This window comes from Mirounga angustirostris, unplaced genomic scaffold, assembly GCF_029215605.1.
Source record: "Mirounga angustirostris isolate CCGP_5_RB_7025 unplaced genomic scaffold, mMirAng1.0.hap1 SCAF_5, whole genome shotgun sequence".
NCBI lineage: Eukaryota > Metazoa > Chordata > Mammalia > Carnivora > Phocidae > Mirounga > Mirounga angustirostris.
In genome coordinates, this window is record NW_026991713.1 from 134,290,993 (window position 1) to 134,309,584 (window position 18,592).

Here is an 18,592-nt window from a genome sequence, read left to right on the forward strand (position 1 = left end):
TAACCTGAGTCATCTTATATCTTAGAGAGTTAAAGTTGTAGTTTAAAACAACTCCAACAAAAAATTCCAGACCCAGATGGCTTCACTGGCTAATTCTAAAAAAAAAAAATCAACAAAGGCATGCAAATTTGAGTGATGGCTAAATCCTCAACAACAGCAGTGGAATATGGAAAGAAGGTATAACTACCTGCTAATGCAGAATTCTATGCTGCACAAAACTGTCATTTAAGAAAGATAGTGAAATAAAGACTCAAAGGAAGAGAAAATAATAACAGGCAATGGCATTAAAGCATCTCTAAGGTTCTTCTATTGCTGGGGAGAAGGCTGTGGATATCAGTTAACTACTCCACGTTATTAAGGACACATGTTAAAGAGGTTAGTATAATCACCACATGGAGATAGGTTGCTTAACATGGAATGGTAACAATTCTAAAGCACAGCCTCAAAATATATGAGTCAAAAATGGTCAGAACTATTATAATATATATATTATATATATTAACAAGTATACAATCATAATGGAAATTTTAACATACCTCTCTAAGTATTTGATGGATTAAATGTGAAAATAAATCAGTAAGAATACAAAAGTTGTGAAAACAATTAACAAGCTTGATCAAATTGTCTAACAACTGAATAATGCAGATTCATTTCAAACACACAGAGAACATTTATAAAAACCGACTATATGTTGCCAGGCCATAAAATTGGCCTCGATACATTTCAAATGATAGTTATATAGGCCAACTTCTCTGACCACAAGGAATACAAGTCAGAAAAAAAATAAATAACTAGAAAATTAACTGGGACAAAGCAAAACAAAAGCACCAAACACCATCTTCTGGAAACTTAGAGCATTGAGTATCTACGTTAGGAAATAAGGAAAGCCTCACATTATGAGCTAAGCATCCAACTATAGATATTATAAAAAAACACAATAGGGGTAGTGCCTGAGTGGCTCAGTTGGTCAAGCATTTGCCTTTGGCTCAGGTCATGATCCCAGGGTCCTGGGATCGAGTCCTGCATTGGGCTTCTTGCTCAGTGGGAAGTCTGCTTCTCCCTCTCCCTCTGCCTCTCCTCCCCCACACTCGTGCTCTTTCACTCTCTGTGTCAAATAAATAAATAAAATCTTTTTTAAAAAAGCAGAATAGGTCAAATAGAAGTAGGAGCAAAAAAATAAGGATAAAAACAGATATTAACAATACTGAAAACAGATGTACATTAGAGAGATGCAACAAATCTAAAAGTTGGTTCTTTGAAAAATCTACTAAAATGAACAAACCTCTAGGAGAATTAATCAAGAATAAAAGAGAATGCATAAACAAATAATATTAGGCATGTAAAAGAGGATATAAATAAAACATTTAAAATACTTTCATACAAATAAGTTTGAAAGTATAGATGACAAATCCTTATTTAAAAACAAACAAACAATTTACTGGGATGCCTGGGTGGTTAAGTGTCCAACTCTTGATTTCCACTCAGGTCATGATCAAATCCGCACTGGGCTCCACACCCAGCGTGGAGCCTGCTTAAGATTCTCTTTCCCTCTCCCTCTGCTCCTCCCCCCTCTAAAAATAAACAAACAAAAAACAATTTACCAAAACTAACTCAAGAAGAAATAGAATAGATAAACCTGAAGATTCCCTTTCAAAACAGCAACAAGACAAAGTTTCACACTATAACCCCTCTTCTTCAACAAGAAGGCCCAACCAATATAGTAAGACAAGAAAAACAAACATTATATAGGTTGGAAAAGAACTTTTCAAGCTCTCATTATTCTCAGACATATGACTTATTCCATCATAATAATTTGCAGATAAATTATTAAGGATTGAGCTAGATTGCTAAATTAAAAGTCAATATTCAATAATCAATATTCTTTCTCTGTACCTGCAAAAAGCATTTCATTTCGATAATATATATTTTTAAAAGATGACATTTACAAAGCACACCTTCCTGCCCCAAATTAATTACCTAGGAATAAATCAACAGATACATCACTCCCTTATGTAGAAAATCATAAAATTTTTGAAAGAAACCCCAATAAGCAGAGAGATAAACAAAAAGAAACCCATACCAAGAACCACTGCAGAGCACCAAAACAGAGAAGATCTTAAGTATCCTGAGAGAAAAGACAAATTACTAACAAATTGCTAACAAAGAAACAAGAGTTAGACACACAGTGGGCTTTTTAGTAAAACACCAACATTAAAAGCTACAAAGCATCAAAGTGCTGAAGACAAAAACCATCTGCTGGAATTGTATACCCAAGGAAACATTTATTTAAAACAGTAGGGTGAAGTAGGATTCTGGGAAGATGGTAGAGTAGGAAGTATCAAGACTCTGTTTACTCACCTAGACAATAGTTGCATTGGCAGAATCTGTCTGATAGAACTATTTTGGAACTCTGGAATATACTGAAAGCTTGCAACTTCCAGGGGAGACTTGGAAGGTAAATGGTGGTCAGTTTCAGCTCCTTACACCCATCAGCCACCCCCAGCCACATGGCAGGCAGCTGTGTGTGTGTTCCTGGAGAAGCCTGCACACAGCTTGCAGGAGTCAGGGTAGGGTAAAAAGGACCCTGTCCTATAAATACCAGGGATCTGTGCTGTATTGCTGATGGGTGCTTCTGATCACAGATGTGCTGCCAAAGAGGTGGGAAGCCATTTTCTGCAACTCTCCCTGTTGCTGCAAGCCCCTCCCAAACCAGCTGAAGTGAATTCCAGGGGAATTTAGAGAGCCAGCATCCTTCCCCCTCCCCGTTCTTTTTTCCTATTCCCTCCTTTTGGGAGCCAGACATTAAAGACTAAGACATTCATAAACAACTGCATATTCAGGGAAAAATAGAAAGTGACCATGCAAGCTCAGAGAAAAGTTTAGAAAGGACCTGAGAAGACCTTAAGATTATAACTCAGGCTGACCCCTGGCACAGTGACAGCCTGCAACAATCAAAAGAATAAATAAATAAATAACAGCAAACCCTGAGATATGGGCAAAACTGGTTTCCAGAGTTACCACACTATTAGATTCAAATGTTCAGTTTTCAATTAAAAAAAAAAAATCACAAATCATAGAAAGAAACAGGAAAGTATGACCCAGTCAAAAGAAAGAAATAAATCAACAGAAATTGTCCCTGAAAAAGACCAGATGGCAGATATACTAGACAAAGACTTAAAACATCTGTCTTAAAGATCCTCAAAGAACTAAAGGAAGATGTGGAGAAAATCAAAGAAAATGAAGTATGAACAAAATGAAAATATTAATAAAGAGAGGGAAATCCTAAAAAGAAACCAAAAACAAATTCTGGAGCTGAAAAGTACAATAACTCAAATGACAATTTCACTAGAGAGATTCAAAGGCAGATTTGAACAGGTAGAAGAAAGAATTAACAAATATGAAGATGGAAACCACAGAAATGATCAAGTCTGAGAAACAGAAAGAAAAAAAATTGAAAAAAGGTAAACAGAGCCTAAAAGGACTATGGGACACAATCAAGAGACCAACATTGTGTGAGTCTTAAAAGAAGAAGTAAGACAGAAGGGAGCAGAGAGAATATTTGAAGAAATAAAGGTGGTAAATTTCCCGAATTTGATAGAAGACATGAATATAAACCTCCAAGAAACTCAATTAACTTCAAGTAAGATGAACTCAGAGACCTTCACTAAGACACAATAGAATCAAACTTTCAGAAGCCAGAGCCAAAGAGAGAATCTTGAAAGCAGCAAGAGAGAAGGAAATCATCATATACAAGGAATTCCCCAATAAGATTATCAGTATATTTCTCATCAAAAACTTTGGAGGCCAGAAGGCAGCAGGCCAATATATTCACAGTGCTAAAAGAAAAGAACTGCCAACTGAGAATCCTATATCCAGAAAAACTGTCCTTCAAAAGTCAGGGTGAAATTAGGACATTCTCAGATAAGCAAAAGCTGAGGGAGTCCACTACACTGACCCTGACCTACAATATATGCTCAGAGTCCTGAAAGGCAAAACAGAAGGACACTAGCACATAGCTTGAAGCTGAATGGAGAAATAAAACTCTCAATAAAGGTAAATTCATGGGCAATTATTGAAGCTGGTATTACTGAACAATGGTTTGTAACTGTAATTTTTGTTTTCTACATGATTTAAGAGACTAATATATTTAAAGAAAAAAATTAGTATAAAAGGTAACATCAATGTAACTTTGGTTTATAACTCCAAATCTTGTTTTCTACATAATTTAAAAGACTAATGCATTTCAAAGAATTATTAGCTTATGTTTTGGGACACACAATGTATAAAGATGTGATTTTGTGACAGAGCTATAAAAGAGCAGAATTTTTATGTCATTGAAGTTAAGTTGGTATGAATCCAAATTAGAGCATGATAACTTTAGAATGTTAAATGTAATCTCCATGGTAACCACAAATAAAATAGCTATAGAATATAAATAAAAGAAATTAAGAAATTTAAACATTTCATGACATCAAACTGACTAAACATAAAAAAAGACAGTAATGCAGAAAATGAGGGGAAAAAAAGCTCTAAGGCACGTAGAAAACAAAGAGCAAAATGACAGAAGTCCCCCCTTACCAGTAATTACTTTAAATGTAAATGGATTAAACTCTTTAATGGAAAAACAGAGACATACACACACACACACACACACACATTGATCTGATTATATGCTGTCTACAAGAGACAAACTGAAGATCCTAAGACACAAATAAATTAAAAGTGAAAAGATGCAAATAGATATTCCATGAAAATAGTAACCAAAAGAGAGTAGGGATGGCTATACTAACTAATATCAGGCAAAATAGACTTTAAATCAATAAAATTTAGAGACAAAAAATGACATTATATATATTTGATATAGCAAGAAGATATAACATTTATAAACATTTATGTATCGAATAACTGACCACCAAAATATATATTCTTAATCCATGGGACATTTTCCAGGATGGACCATATGTTAGGCCACACATTAAGTCTCAATAGATTTAAGAAGACATACAAAGTATCTAATCTGATCACAGTAGGATGAAGTTAGAAATCAATAACAGAAGGAAAACTAGAAAATTCACAAAATTGGGGGGAGGAGCAAGATGGCAGAGAAGTAGGAGACCTAAATTTCGTCTGGTCCCAGGAATTCAGCTAGATAGTTAATCAAACCATTCTGAACACCTACATACTCACAAGGAGATCAAAGAAAAGAACAGCAGCAACTCTCTGAACAGAAAAGTGACCACTTTCTGGAAGGTAGGATGTGTGTGCAGAGAAGTGAATCCGAGGCGATATTCGGGAAGATAGACGGTGGGGGAGGGGGCTTCCGTCAGCCGATACCAGCAAGTGATAGAGCAGTGGAGCACAAAATCAGAACTTTTAGAAGTCTGCACCGCTGAGGGACGTCGCTCCAGTGGCTAAGGAGGGGGGGGAACCCTCTCTGGGTCAGTGTGGTCTCAGGACCCTCGGGGTCACAGAAAGACCAGGGGTGCCTGAGTGCGGCAGAGCTTCCAGGTATCGGAGCGGGGAAGCTGGCTGCAGAGACGGAGCCAAGGAGTGGGCTCTCAGCTCGGGGTTGCCATAAACTGTGATCCAGGACACAGCTGGGCCACTGCTCTTCCAGTAGGGACCCAAGAAGCTGCAAGTCTGGGGAGACTCCCCTTCCTCCCCCGGGAGGAGCAGCACGGGAACGCACCGCAGGGATCTGCTGGGTTTGGAGACTCCACATGGGGTTGGGTGCCAGAGATAGAAACGCTTGGTCACAGGCCAGGTGAGCATGGAGTGCAGCCAGAGACCGAGAGACAGGAGTGACTGACTGCTTTTCTCTGGGGGCTCACTGAGGAGCGGGCCCTGAGTTCTTGGCTCCTCTGGGGCAGAGATTGGGAGGCCGCCATTTTCACTCTCGTCCTCCAAAGCTGCACAGAAAGCTTACAGAGAACAAAAGCTCCCGAGAGCAAACCCGAGCAGATTACTTAGCCTGCCCCCGACAAGGGCGGGGCAATTCCGCCTCCAGCAAAAACATTTGGGAACCATGGCAACAGGCCCCTCCCCTAGAAGATCAGCAAGAACAGCCAGCCAAGACCAAGTTTACTGACCAATGAGAACAGCAAAACCCCAGCGCTAGGGGAATACTGCACATAGAATTCATGGCTTTTTCCCCGTGATTCTTTAGTCTTTCAAAGTTAATATTTTTAATTTTCTTTATTTTTCTCTTTTTCTATTTTTTAGTTGAATTTTTCTTCCTTCCTTTTTCAACCAACATCTTATCAATTCCTTTTTTAAAATCTTTTTTAATTGGGACGCCTGGGTGGCTCAGTCGGTTAAGCATCTGCCTTCAGCTCAGGTCATGATCCCTGGGTCCTGGGATCGAGTCCCACATTGGGCTCCTTGCTCAGCAAGGAGCCTGCTTCTCCCTCTGCCTGCCTCTGTCTCTCTCTCTCTGATAAATAAATAAAATCTTAAAAAAAAAATTAAAATCTTTTTTAATTTTTCATTTTTACAGTAATAGTCTATCTCTTCATTGTATTTAACCTTTTTTGTATATATATGTTTTTCTTTCTTTAAAATTTTGGGATACAGTTTCTTATAACAGATCAAAATATACCCTAAATCTAGTGTAGGATGTTGTCCTAGTCTCCCGCCTGATCACATTCTTTTTTTTTCTATATTTTTTTCATTCTTTTTTCAACCAACTTCTTATCTTATCAATTCCTTTTTAAAAATCCTTTTTAAGGGCGCCTGGGTGGCTCAGTTGGTTGAGCGACTGCCTTCGGCTCGGGTCATGATCCCAGGGTCCTGGGATCGAGTCCCACATCGGGCTCCCTGCTCTGTGGGAAGCCTGCTTCTCCCTCTCCCACTCCCCCTGCTTGTGTTCCCTCTCTCGCTGTGTCTCTCTCTGTCAAATAAATAAATAAAATCTTTAAAAAAAAATCCTTTTTAATTTTCATCTTTACAGTCATATTCCATCCCTTCATCATATTTACCTTATTTTTGTGTATATATATAAGTTTTTCTTTCTTTAAAATATTGGGAGGCAATTTCTTCTAACAGACCAAAATACACCCAAAATCTAGTGAATGGCTCTATTATATTCAGCAGCCTGATCATATTCTTTTTTTTTCCATTCCTTCTCTCCCCCTGCCCCCGCCCAGTTTCGGGTCTCTTCTAATTTGTTTAGTGTATATTTTCCTGGGGTCGATGTTACCCTTTTAGCATTTTTTTAGCATTTTGTTCTCTCATTCATCTATTCTCCTCTGGATAAAATGACAAGACAGAAAAGCTCACCTCAAAAAAAAAAAGAACAAGAGGCAGTACCAACTGCTGGGGACCTAATCAATACAGACATTAGTAAGATGTTGGAACTAGAGTTCAGAATGACAATTATAAAGGTACGAGCTGGGCTTGAAAAAAGTATAGAAGATACTAGAGAATCCCTTTCTGGAGAAATAAAAGAACTAAAATCTAACCAAGTCAGAATCAAAAAGGCTATTAATGAGGTGCAATCAAAAATGGAGGCTCTAAACGCTAGGATAAATGAGGCAGAAGAAAGAATTAGTGATATAGAAGACTAAATGATGGAGAATAAAGAAGCTGAGAAAAAGAGAGATAAACAACTACTGGATCATGAGGGGCGAATTTGAGAGATAAATGATACCATAAAGCAAAACAACATTAGAATACTTGGGATCCCAGAAGAAGAAGAAGAAGAAGAAGAAGGGGGCGGGGAGAAGGTACACTGGAGCAAATTATAGCACAGAACTTCCCTAATTTGGGGAAGGAAACAGGCATCGAAATCCAGAAGGCACAGAGAACCCCCCTCAAAATCAATAAAAATAGGTCAACACCCCGACCTCTACTAGTAAAACTCACAAGTCTTAGAGACAAAGAGAAAATCCTGAAAGCAGCTCAGGACAAGAGGTCTGTAACCTACAATGGTAGAAACATTAGATTGGCAGCAGACCTATCCACAGAGACCTGGCAGGGCAGAAAGGATTGGCATGATATATTCAGAGCACTAAATGAGAAAAATATGCAGCCAAGAATGCTATATCCAGCTAGGCTTTCATAGAAAATAGAAGGAGAGATAAAAAGCTTCCAGGACAAACAAAAAGAATTTGCGAACACCAAACCAGCCCTACAAGAAATACTGAAAGGGGTCCTCTAAGCAAAGAAAAAGCCTAAAAGTAACATAGACCAGAAAGGAACAGAGACAAAATACAGTAACAGTCACCCTACAGGGAATACAATGGCACTATATTCATATCTTTCAATGGTTACAGTGAATATAAATGGGCTAAATGCCCCAATCAAAAGACACAGGCTATCAGACTGGATAAAAAAACAAGACCCATCAATATGCTGTCTGCAAGAGACTCATTTTAGACGCAGACACCTCCAGATTTAAAGTGAGGGGGTGGAAAGCCATTTACCATGCTAATGGACACCAAAAGAAAGCTGGGGTGGCAATCCTTATATCAGACAAATTAGATTTTAAGCCAAAGACTGTAATAAGAGATGAGGAAGGACATTATATCCTACTTAAAGGGTCTATCCAACAAGAAGATCTAACAATTTTAAATATCTATGCCCCTAACATGGGAGCAGCCAATTATATAAGCCAGTTAATAACAAAATCAAAGAAACACATCGACAACAATACAATAATAGTAGGGGACTCTAACACCCCCCTCATTCAAATGGACAGATCATCTAAGCAAAAGATCAACAAGGAAATAAAGACTTTAAATGACACACTGGACCAAATGGACTTCACAGATATATTCAGAACATTCCATCCCAAAGCAACAGATACACATTCTTTTCTAGTGCACATGGAACATTCTCCAGAATCGATCACATCCTGGGTCACAAATCAGGTCTCAACTGGTACCAAAAGATTGGGATCATTCCCTGCATATTTTCAGACCACAATGCTTTGAAACTAGAACTCAATCACAAAAGGAAAGTTGGAAAGAACTCAAATACATGGAGGCTAAAGAGCAGCCTACTAAAGAATGAATGGGTCAACCAGGAAATTAAAGAAGATTTTTAAAAATTCATGGAAACAAATGAAAATGAAAACACAACTGTTCAAAATCTTTGGGATGCAGCAAAGGCAGTCCTAAGAGGAAAGTATATAGCAATACAAGCCTTTCTCAAGAAACAAGAAAGGTTTCAAATACACAACCTAATCTACACCTAAAGGAGCTGGATAAAGAACAGCAAATAAAGCCTAAACCCAGCAGGAGAAGAGAAATAATAAAGATCAGAGCAGAAATCAATGAAATAGAAACCAAAAGAACAGTAGAACAGATCAATGAAACTAGGAGGTGGTTCTTTGAAAGAATTAATAAGATTGATAAACCTTTGGCCAGACTTATCAAAAAGAAGAAAGAAAGGACCCAAATAAATAAAATCATGAATGAAAGAGGAGAGATCACAACCAACACCAAAGAAATACAAACAATTACAAGAATATATTATGAGCAACTGTATGCCGGCAAATTAGACAATCTGGAAGAAACAGATGCATTCCTAGAGACATATCAACTACCAAAACTGAACCAGGAAGAAACAGAAAACCTGAACAGACCCATAACCAGTAAGGAAATTGAAGCAGTAATTAAAAATCTCCCAACAAACAAGAGCCCAGGGCCAGATGGCTTCCCAGGGGAATTCTACCAAACATTTCAAGAAGAATTAATACCTATTCTTCTGAAGCTGTTTCAAAGAATAGAAATGGAAGGAAAACTTCCAAATTCATTTTATGAGGCCAGCATTACCTTGACCCCAAAGCCAGACAAAGACCCCATCAAAAAGGAGAACTACAGACCAATATCCCTGGTGAACATGGATGCAAAAATTCTCACCAAATACTAGCCAATAGGATCCAACAGTACATTAAAAGGATTATTCACCACGACCAAGTGGGATTTATTCCTGGGCTGCAAGGCTGGTTCAACATCTGCAAATCAATTAATGTGATACAATACATTAATAAAAGAAAGAACAAGAACCATATGATCCTCTCAATAGATGCAGAAAAAGCATTTGACAAAGTACAGCATCTTTTCTTGATTAAAACTCTTCACAGTGTAGGGATAGAGGGTACATACCTCAATATCATAAAAGCCATCCATGAAAAACCCACAGCGAATATCATACTCAATGGGGAAAAACTGAGAGCTTTCCCCCTACAGTCAGGAACATGGCAGGGATGTCCACTATCACCACTGCTGTTCAACATAGTACTAGAAGTCCTAGCCTCAGCAATCAGACAACAAAAAGAAATAAAAGGCATCGGAATTGGCAAAGAAGAAGTGAAACTCTCACTTTTTGCAGATGATATGATACTTTATGTGGAAAACCCAAAAGAGTCCACCCCAAAATTGCTAGAACACATACAGGAATTCAGTAAAGTGGCAGGATATAAAATCAATGCACAGAAATCAGTTGCATTTCTATACACCAACAACAAGACAGAAGAAAGAGAAATTAAGGAGTCGATCCCATTTATAATTGCACCTAAAACCATAAGATACCTAGGAATAAATCTAGAGGCAAAGGATCTGTACTCAGAAAACTATAGAAAACTCATGAAAGAAATTGAGGATAATACAAAGAAATGGGAAAACGTTCCATGCTCATGGATTGTAAAAATATCTATGCTACATAGAGTAATCTACACATTTAATGCAATCCCTATCAAAATACCATCAATTTTTTTCAAAGAAATGGAACAAATAATCCTAAAATTTGTCTGGAACCAGAAAAGACCCTGAATAGCTAGAGGAATGTTGAAAAAGAAAAGAAAAGCCAGTGGCATCACAATTCCGGACTTCAAGCTCTATTACAAAGCTGTAATCATCAAGACAGTATGGTACTGGCACAAAAACAGACACATAGATCAATGGAACAGAATAGAGAGACCCTCAACTCTATGGTCAACTAATCTTCAACAAAGCAGGAAAGAATGTCTAATGGAAAAAAGTCTCCTCAACAAATGGTGTTGGGAAAATTGGACAGCCATATGCAGAAGAATGAAACTGGACCATTTCCTTACACCACACACAAAAATAGACTCAAGATGGGTGAAAGACCTCAATGTAAGACAGGAATCCATCAAAATCCTTGAGGAGAACACAGGTAGCATCTCTTTGACCTCAGCTGCAGCAGCTTCTTCCTAGAAACATCACTGAAGGCAAGGGAGGCAAGGGAGGCAAGGGCAAAAATGAACTACTGGGACTTCATCAAGATAAAAAGCTTTTGCACAGCAAAGGAAACAGTCAACAAACCAAAAGACAATTGACAGAATGGGAGAAGATATTTGCAAATGACATATCAGATAAAGGGCTAGTATCCAAAATCTATAAAGAACTTATCAAACTCAATACCCAAAGAACAAAGAATCCAATCAAGAAATGGGCAGAAGACATGAACAGACATTTCTGCAAAGAACACATCCAAATGGCCAACAGATACATGAAAAAGTGCTCAACATCACTCAGCATCAGGGAAATCCAAATCAAAACCTCAATGAGATATCACCTCACACCAGTGAGAATGGCTAAAACTAACAAGTCAGGAAACGACAGATGTTGGTGAGGATGCGGAGAAAGGGGAACCTTCCTACACTGTTGGTGGGAATGCAGGCTGGTGCAGCCACTCTGGAAAACAGTATGGAGGTTCCTCAAAAAGTTTAAAATAGCAATTGCACTAATGGGTATTTACCCCAAAAATTCAAATGTAGTGATCCGAAGGGGCACATGCACCCCAATGTTTATAGCAGCAATGTCCACAAGAGCCAAACTATGGAAAGAGCCTAGATGTCCATCAACAGGTGAATGGATAAAGAAGATGTGATATATATATATATATATATATATATATGAAAAAATAAAACACTCAAAATACTAGGAATAGAAGGAAACTTCATCAACATAATAAAAGCCACACATAAAAACCCACAGTGAACGTTATATTCGGTGGTGAAAGACTGAAAACTTTTCCTCTAAGATCAGGTACAAGGCAAGGATGCCTGCTTTGACCACGTCTACTCAACAAAGCACTGAAAGTTCCACAGCAGTTAGGCAAGGAAAAGAAATAAAAGGCATCCAAGTTGGAAAGGAAGAAATAAAATTATCTCTGTTTGTAGATGGTATGATCTTATATGTAGGAAACTTTAAAATTCCACAAAAAAACTGTTAGAACTAATACATGAATTCAGTAAAGTAGCAGGATACAACGTCAACATACAAAAATCAGTTGCATTTCTATACACTAACAGTGAACAATCTGAAAGATTACAAAAACAATTCCATTTTCAATAGCATCAAAAATAATAAAATACCTAGGAACACACTTAACCAAGGAGCTGAAAGACCTCTACAATGAAAACTACTAAGCACCCCTAAAAGAAATGAAAGAAGACACAAATAAATGGAAACACATCTCATGGTCATGGATTGAAAGATTTAATGTTATTACAATGTCAATAGTACCCAAAGTGATCTACAGATTGAATGCAATTCCTATCAAAATCCCAATGATGTCTTCTCCAGAAATAGAAAAACCATCCAAAAATTCATATGGAATCACAAGGTACTCCAAATAGCCAAAACAATCTTGAAAAACAAAAGTGGAGGACTGACACACTGATTTCAAAACTTACTACAAAGCTACCGTAATCACAACAATGTGATATGGGCATCAAGACAGACATACAAATTAAGTAAATAGAATAGAAAGCCCAGAAATAAACCACCACATATATGGCAAAATGATTTTTGACAAGGGTATCAAGACCATTCAACTGGGAAAGGACAGTCTTTTTAACAAACAGGGCTGGGGAAACTGGACATCCGCGTGCAAAATAGTGAAATTGGTATGTTACATAATACCAAATACAAAAATTAACACAAGAAGGATAAAAGACCTAAATATAAGACGTAAAAAAAATAAAACTCTTAGAAGAAAACATAGGACTAAAGCTCCATGACATTGGATTTGCAATGATTTCCTGGATATGACACCAAAGGCACAGGAAACAAAAGAAAAGAATAGACAAATTGGGGGCGCCTGGGTGGCTCAGTTGGTTGGGCAACTGCCTTCGGCTCAGGTCATGATCCTGGAGTCCCGGGATCGAGTCCCACGTCGGGCTCCCTGCTCAGCAGGGAGTCTGCTTCTCCCTCTGACCCTCCCCCCTCTCATGCTCTCTCTCTCTATCTCATTCTCTCTCTCAAATAAATAAATAAAAAATCTTAAAAAAAAAAAAGAATAGACAAATTGGACTGCATGAAAATTTTAAAATTTTGTGCACCAAAAGACCCCATCCAGAGAATTAAAATCAAGCCACAGAATGGGAGAAAATATCTGCAAATCGTATAGCTGATAAAGGATTAACATCCAGAATGTATAGAAAACCCCTAAAACTCAACAACAACCAAAACAAACAGCCCAATTCAAAAATGGGCAAAGAACTTGAATAGATATTTCCCCAAAGAAGACATAAAAGTGGCGGCAAGTACATGGAAAGATTCTAATCACGAGGGGGATGCAAGTCAAAACTGCAATGAGATACATCTCATACCCTCTAAGATGAGTACTGTCAACAACAACAAAAACAAGAGAATGTAGAGGAAAGGAGCCTTTGTGCACTGTTGGTGGGAGTACAAACTGGCACAGCCACTGTGGAAAACAGTATGGCGGTTCCTCAAAAAGTTAAAAATATAATCACCCTATGATCCAGCAATTCCATTTCAAACCAGAACGATTTGAAAGTAGGGTCTCAGAGAGGTATCTGTACATCCATGGTCATAGCAGCCTTGTTCACAAGAGCTAAAGCACGTTATCAATCCAAGTGTCCATCAACAAATGAATGATGGATAATCAAAATATGGTATATACGTAACAATGGAATATTATTCAGCCTTTAAAAGAAAGGAAATTATGTAATATTTGTAGCATATATGGATTATGCTAAGGACAATATTCTAAAGCGAAATAGTCAGGTACAAAAAGACAAATATGGTTGTGTGCAAGACGTCTTTGCAATCCCCCCCCCAAAACAGACTGGTCTTGGAAGTAACTGTATGTGTGGTGTTTGGGGTGAGGTAAGGGTTCTTAGATTCTCCCTCCCTTCCAAAGTTTCAGAATAACCCATGGTAGGGGCCAAGGCTGAGAGCTTGACTCTGATCTCACAAGTTCCTCCAGGCCCAAGACAACGATGCTATCAGCATCAAAGAGCAAACTTGGCATAAGGAAGGAAAGGGGTAGGTAAGGAAAAACCAGTTAAATACACTCGTACCAGCTAAATCCAGTCTTTGCCTAGCCTTTCCCTCTGAGGACTTCTTGTCTCTTCTGTCCTCTGGCGTCACTGATTTGTGGCTGAATGGAGACTGTCCAGTCACCAAAGATGTAACATTACCTGAGAGGTCCAAAGGTCCGTGGTCAGTCCAGTCTTCCTCAGAAGGAAGGAACATTTTATCATAGAGCAGAGTCTAGTATTTTTATGGGACTATGTGCTCTGGTCTACTGTTAAATATTTCTAAAGTGGCATGTTTTATGATCATTCCTCCTCGTTCCACCCCACCCTCCATCTCTAAGTATTTTCCCATCTATGTTAACATAGAGTAAAGCACCCCACAAACACAGATTTAAGATTTTGGTGGCATGGAGCTAAACCCATGGTACTACCAAGCTAATTACCCCCCCCACACACACACACACATACGCACACATGTGCACAGTGGGTGAGTACATTTTTTAGATGGAGGTGGGGGAACTGGGCCCAATTAAAAACTGTTAGACTAGAAATTCAGAAGAGCACATCAGGAGGAACCTGTAAAAGAAATCTTCATGGATGGTATCAACACCATAGAAAGGTATGAACAAATAGTTGTTAATAACTTCAAGAGAAGCTTTAAATCCACACTAGAAAGTAACTTGATGCTGGGAGACTCTACACCTGTGAATGCCATGTAGTATGGTTCTATGTGGGATGGGGCATGCTTCCCGCAGCATCATTGGCACCTGGAACTGGTTAGAAATGTAGATTCTCAGGCCCTGCCCCAGACCTATTGACTCAGGAGCTCCGGGAGGATGGCCCAGCCCTCTGAGCTTTAACAAACCCTCCAGGTGGTTCTACTGTACACTCACATTTAGGAATCGCTGACCTAGAGGGCCCAAGATGAAGATGAAGGCATAAGGAGCAGAGCTGATGTAGCAGAACGAGGACTCAAATATGGCAATGATGAACCCGCACAAACCAAAGCTGCAGTCAAAATACCAAATGTGGAGAGAGTGCAAACACTACTTTTAGACCCTGGAAATGGAAGGAGGAACTCTAAACAGTGTGAATTGGGGACAAGGAAAGAGGGAAAGGCAGCACTCCGAAAACCACAAGTAGGGAGATAATTCAAGGACATTTTCCTGACTAAACTATAATCTTGGCCTGAGTTGTCAAAGGCTCTTAGGGTTTCCTTCAAGAGCAATCCTCAGCGCCTGGGTGGCTCCATCCTGCTTGTGTGCTCTCTCTCTGTCAAATAAAGTCTTTAAAAAAAAAAAAAAAAAGCAATCCTCAAAGAAAGGGACCCAAGCGACATTCACCAAGTGGTTTTTGTTTGGTTACTTACTTTGCTTATTTTTTAACTTACTCTAATGCAACCTCAAACTTAGAGTAAAACTGCAAAAACAGAAAAGACCTCTGAATACCCTTTACCCAGATTCACCAACTGTTTACATTTTGCCCCAGTGCTTTATCATCCCCCATCTCTAACCAAATATATTTATTACACATGTGCTTTTTCCTCTAAAGCATTTGAAAGTAAGTTGGAGACATTATGCCCCTTTATGCCTAAATACTCAGTATATATTTCCTAAGAATATGTTCTGTAACATACCTTCTTAAAACACAACACTCTCACATAACCACAGAACAATTATAAAAAATCAGGAAATTTAACCTTGACACAATATTATTATCTAATACTCAGGCTGTATTCAAAATCTGTCCGTTATCCCAATAATGGCCTTGTTCACCATTTTCTCCCTAATTCGGGATCTAATCCAGGGCCACATTTGGCATTTTGTTGCCATGTCTCTTTAGCCTCTTTCAGTCTGGAATACTTCCTCTGCCTTTCCTTTTCTTTTTCTTTCTTTCTTTCTTTCTTTTCTTTCTTTCTTTCTTTCTTTCTTTCTTTCTTTCTTTCTTTCTTTCTTTCTTTCTTTCTTTCTTTCTCTCTCTCTCTTTCTTTCTTAGAGAGAGGCTGTGTGCCCATGAGTGGGGGAGGGGAGGGGCAGAGGGAGAGGGAGAGAGAAAATCCCAAGCAGGCTCCACACCCAGTGTGGACCCGACATGGGGCTTAATCCTGCAACCCTGAGATCATGACCCAAGCCGAAATCAAGAGTCAGACACTTGGTGATTCTGGCAGTCATTCTTGGACATCCAAACCTAAGCCAGAGGCTGGGCAGTGTGGCAATCCAGGGACTGCTCTCTGGAGGAAAAGACCTGGGCAGCAGGGGTCAGGGCCCTAGTCCCCAAAGCTAGGGTTTCTAGGCAGAGACAGGCCAACCCACAGGGAGCAGGTAAGAAGGAAGGAGAAAACTGCCATTTGGGGGCCCATGGCCAGTCAAAGCTGACCCCAGATCCTGCCCAACCCAAAGAAGGCTCAGATGGCTGGAAAGCACAGATACTATTTGGGTAAATCAAACAAGAGTGGCTTATTTGAGGGATACAGAAGGAAACTGGCCCCATTTAGAACACCCAGCTTAAGATCATTAAGACATTACATTTTCCAGGATGGATGGGGATTCATGTTCCAGAAGCCAGAATCCTCACTGTGACATGCACAGCTGCAGAAGATGGTCCCATTTTCCAGAATCTGTCCCCCTCAGACCTAACACCAAGGTCTAATCTGCGTAGGTGACTGAGCTCACCTCATCCACTTGGGATTTGGACTGTTTACCGTACTTGCAGGTAGCTCAATCATCAGACTTTCAGACCAGAATCTCTGCTCCTGGTACATTCCAAAACTCAGACATGAGAGAGAACTTCACCAGGTGTCATTCCCAAAAGCCATTAGACCAGTTTATCTGCAGATCTACTGAGCACCTATCTGTAGAAATGCCACAAAAATGAAATGAATGTACATGATCGGGCAGGTCCCAGGACATTGCTTTTAGCCAGGAAGTTTCAGACTGAGGAAAATCATGGGCTCTAAGTCTTGCTCAAATCTTTCAGATTCTAATTAAAAGAAGAGGGACATTTTTAACATGGTTGTACAAGTTAGAGAAAACTGAATCGTTCTAGCTCTGGCTCTTACCTTCTTTTGGTGACATTCTTCTGATAAAAGGTATCACTTGGCATGCACTTTGTCATGTCCACAGTCTGCTGGGAGTGACTGGGGTGGGGGGGGGGAGCTGTCTCCCAAAAGGGTGTCCAGAATCCTCCCAGATGACCTTGCCAAACTTCTCGCCTTTAATTTTTCCCCACGCTGCCTTCACTTGCTCAGAGAAAGGCAAAAATTCCTAATTCCAGAATCTCCTGCATTTCTCACATTCCTGTAGCAGGTAACATATTACAGCCGAAGCACCAAACACCCGCCACTCAGCAGGATTTATCCCTGTCCTGCCCTAGGCTCAACCAAGATTTCTGAGTTCCTGTGGCAGGGTACTTTAAAATCTCCCATCCCCTACCTTTCTATTATTCAGTATTTCATATATTTAAAACAGTGTAACATATAGGCACAACTAATATTCTGCCAGTCCTCATCAGTGTGGCCTTTCATCTGTGGCCAGTGGTCACCCCTCCCCCAGTCCCAAGTATTTCTAGCAGCTATTCTGATTGGTCAGCATCTGGGTGGCACTGCTTGTTAAATATAAGGGAGAGCACAAGCAGGGTGGGGGGTGTGGGGGGGAGACAGAGGGAGAAGCAGACTCTCCGCTGAGCAGGGAGCCTGATGCGGGACTTGATCCCAGGACCCCGGGATCCTGACCTGAGCCGAAGGCAGATGCTTAACCAACTGAGCCACCCAGGCACCCCTCAAAAGCATTTTTAACTGGTAAAACATTTGCACCACTAAAGATTCAGGAAGTATGAAAAGACCCCCCCCCCCCAAAAAAAGGACAAAAAGGCATTCAGTAAAAAGTCTCTCCCAGTGCATCTCTCAGCTGCCTCATCTCCAGTGTTAATAGTCTCTTGCATCCTTTCAGAGATTTTATGTACAGACAAAATATTGTGTATAGGTACCATTTCTTCTTTTTTTACTGATGGTAGCATATAAAACATAGGGTTCTATTCCTTTTCTTCCTAACCTAACAGTGTATCTTGGAGATCTTTCCACTTCGGTGCACAAAGAGCTTTCTTCATCTACTGTAAAGAGCTGGGTGGTACTTCTTCGTAGGGTAGCTGTATTGTAATTTACTAAATTAGTCTCCTGCTGACCACATACAAGGTAATTTATAGGTACTGGCTATTATGACCAATAACTTTGTACATACTCACTCCATAAATATACCAGTATATCTGTAAGGTAAATTCTTAGAAGTGAAATTGCTGGGGTAAAGGGCATGTGCATAATAAGCATCATTCTCTGAATGC

At 39.4% G+C, this 18,592-nt stretch overlaps 1 protein-coding gene across 2 annotated transcripts in view; it reads left to right on the top strand.

Moving 5' to 3' along the window:
- Nucleotides 1-18,592, top strand: part of IL15RA (interleukin 15 receptor subunit alpha) — a 48,981-nt gene that overhangs the window by 11,297 nt on the left and 19,092 nt on the right. The window lies entirely within an intron of this gene.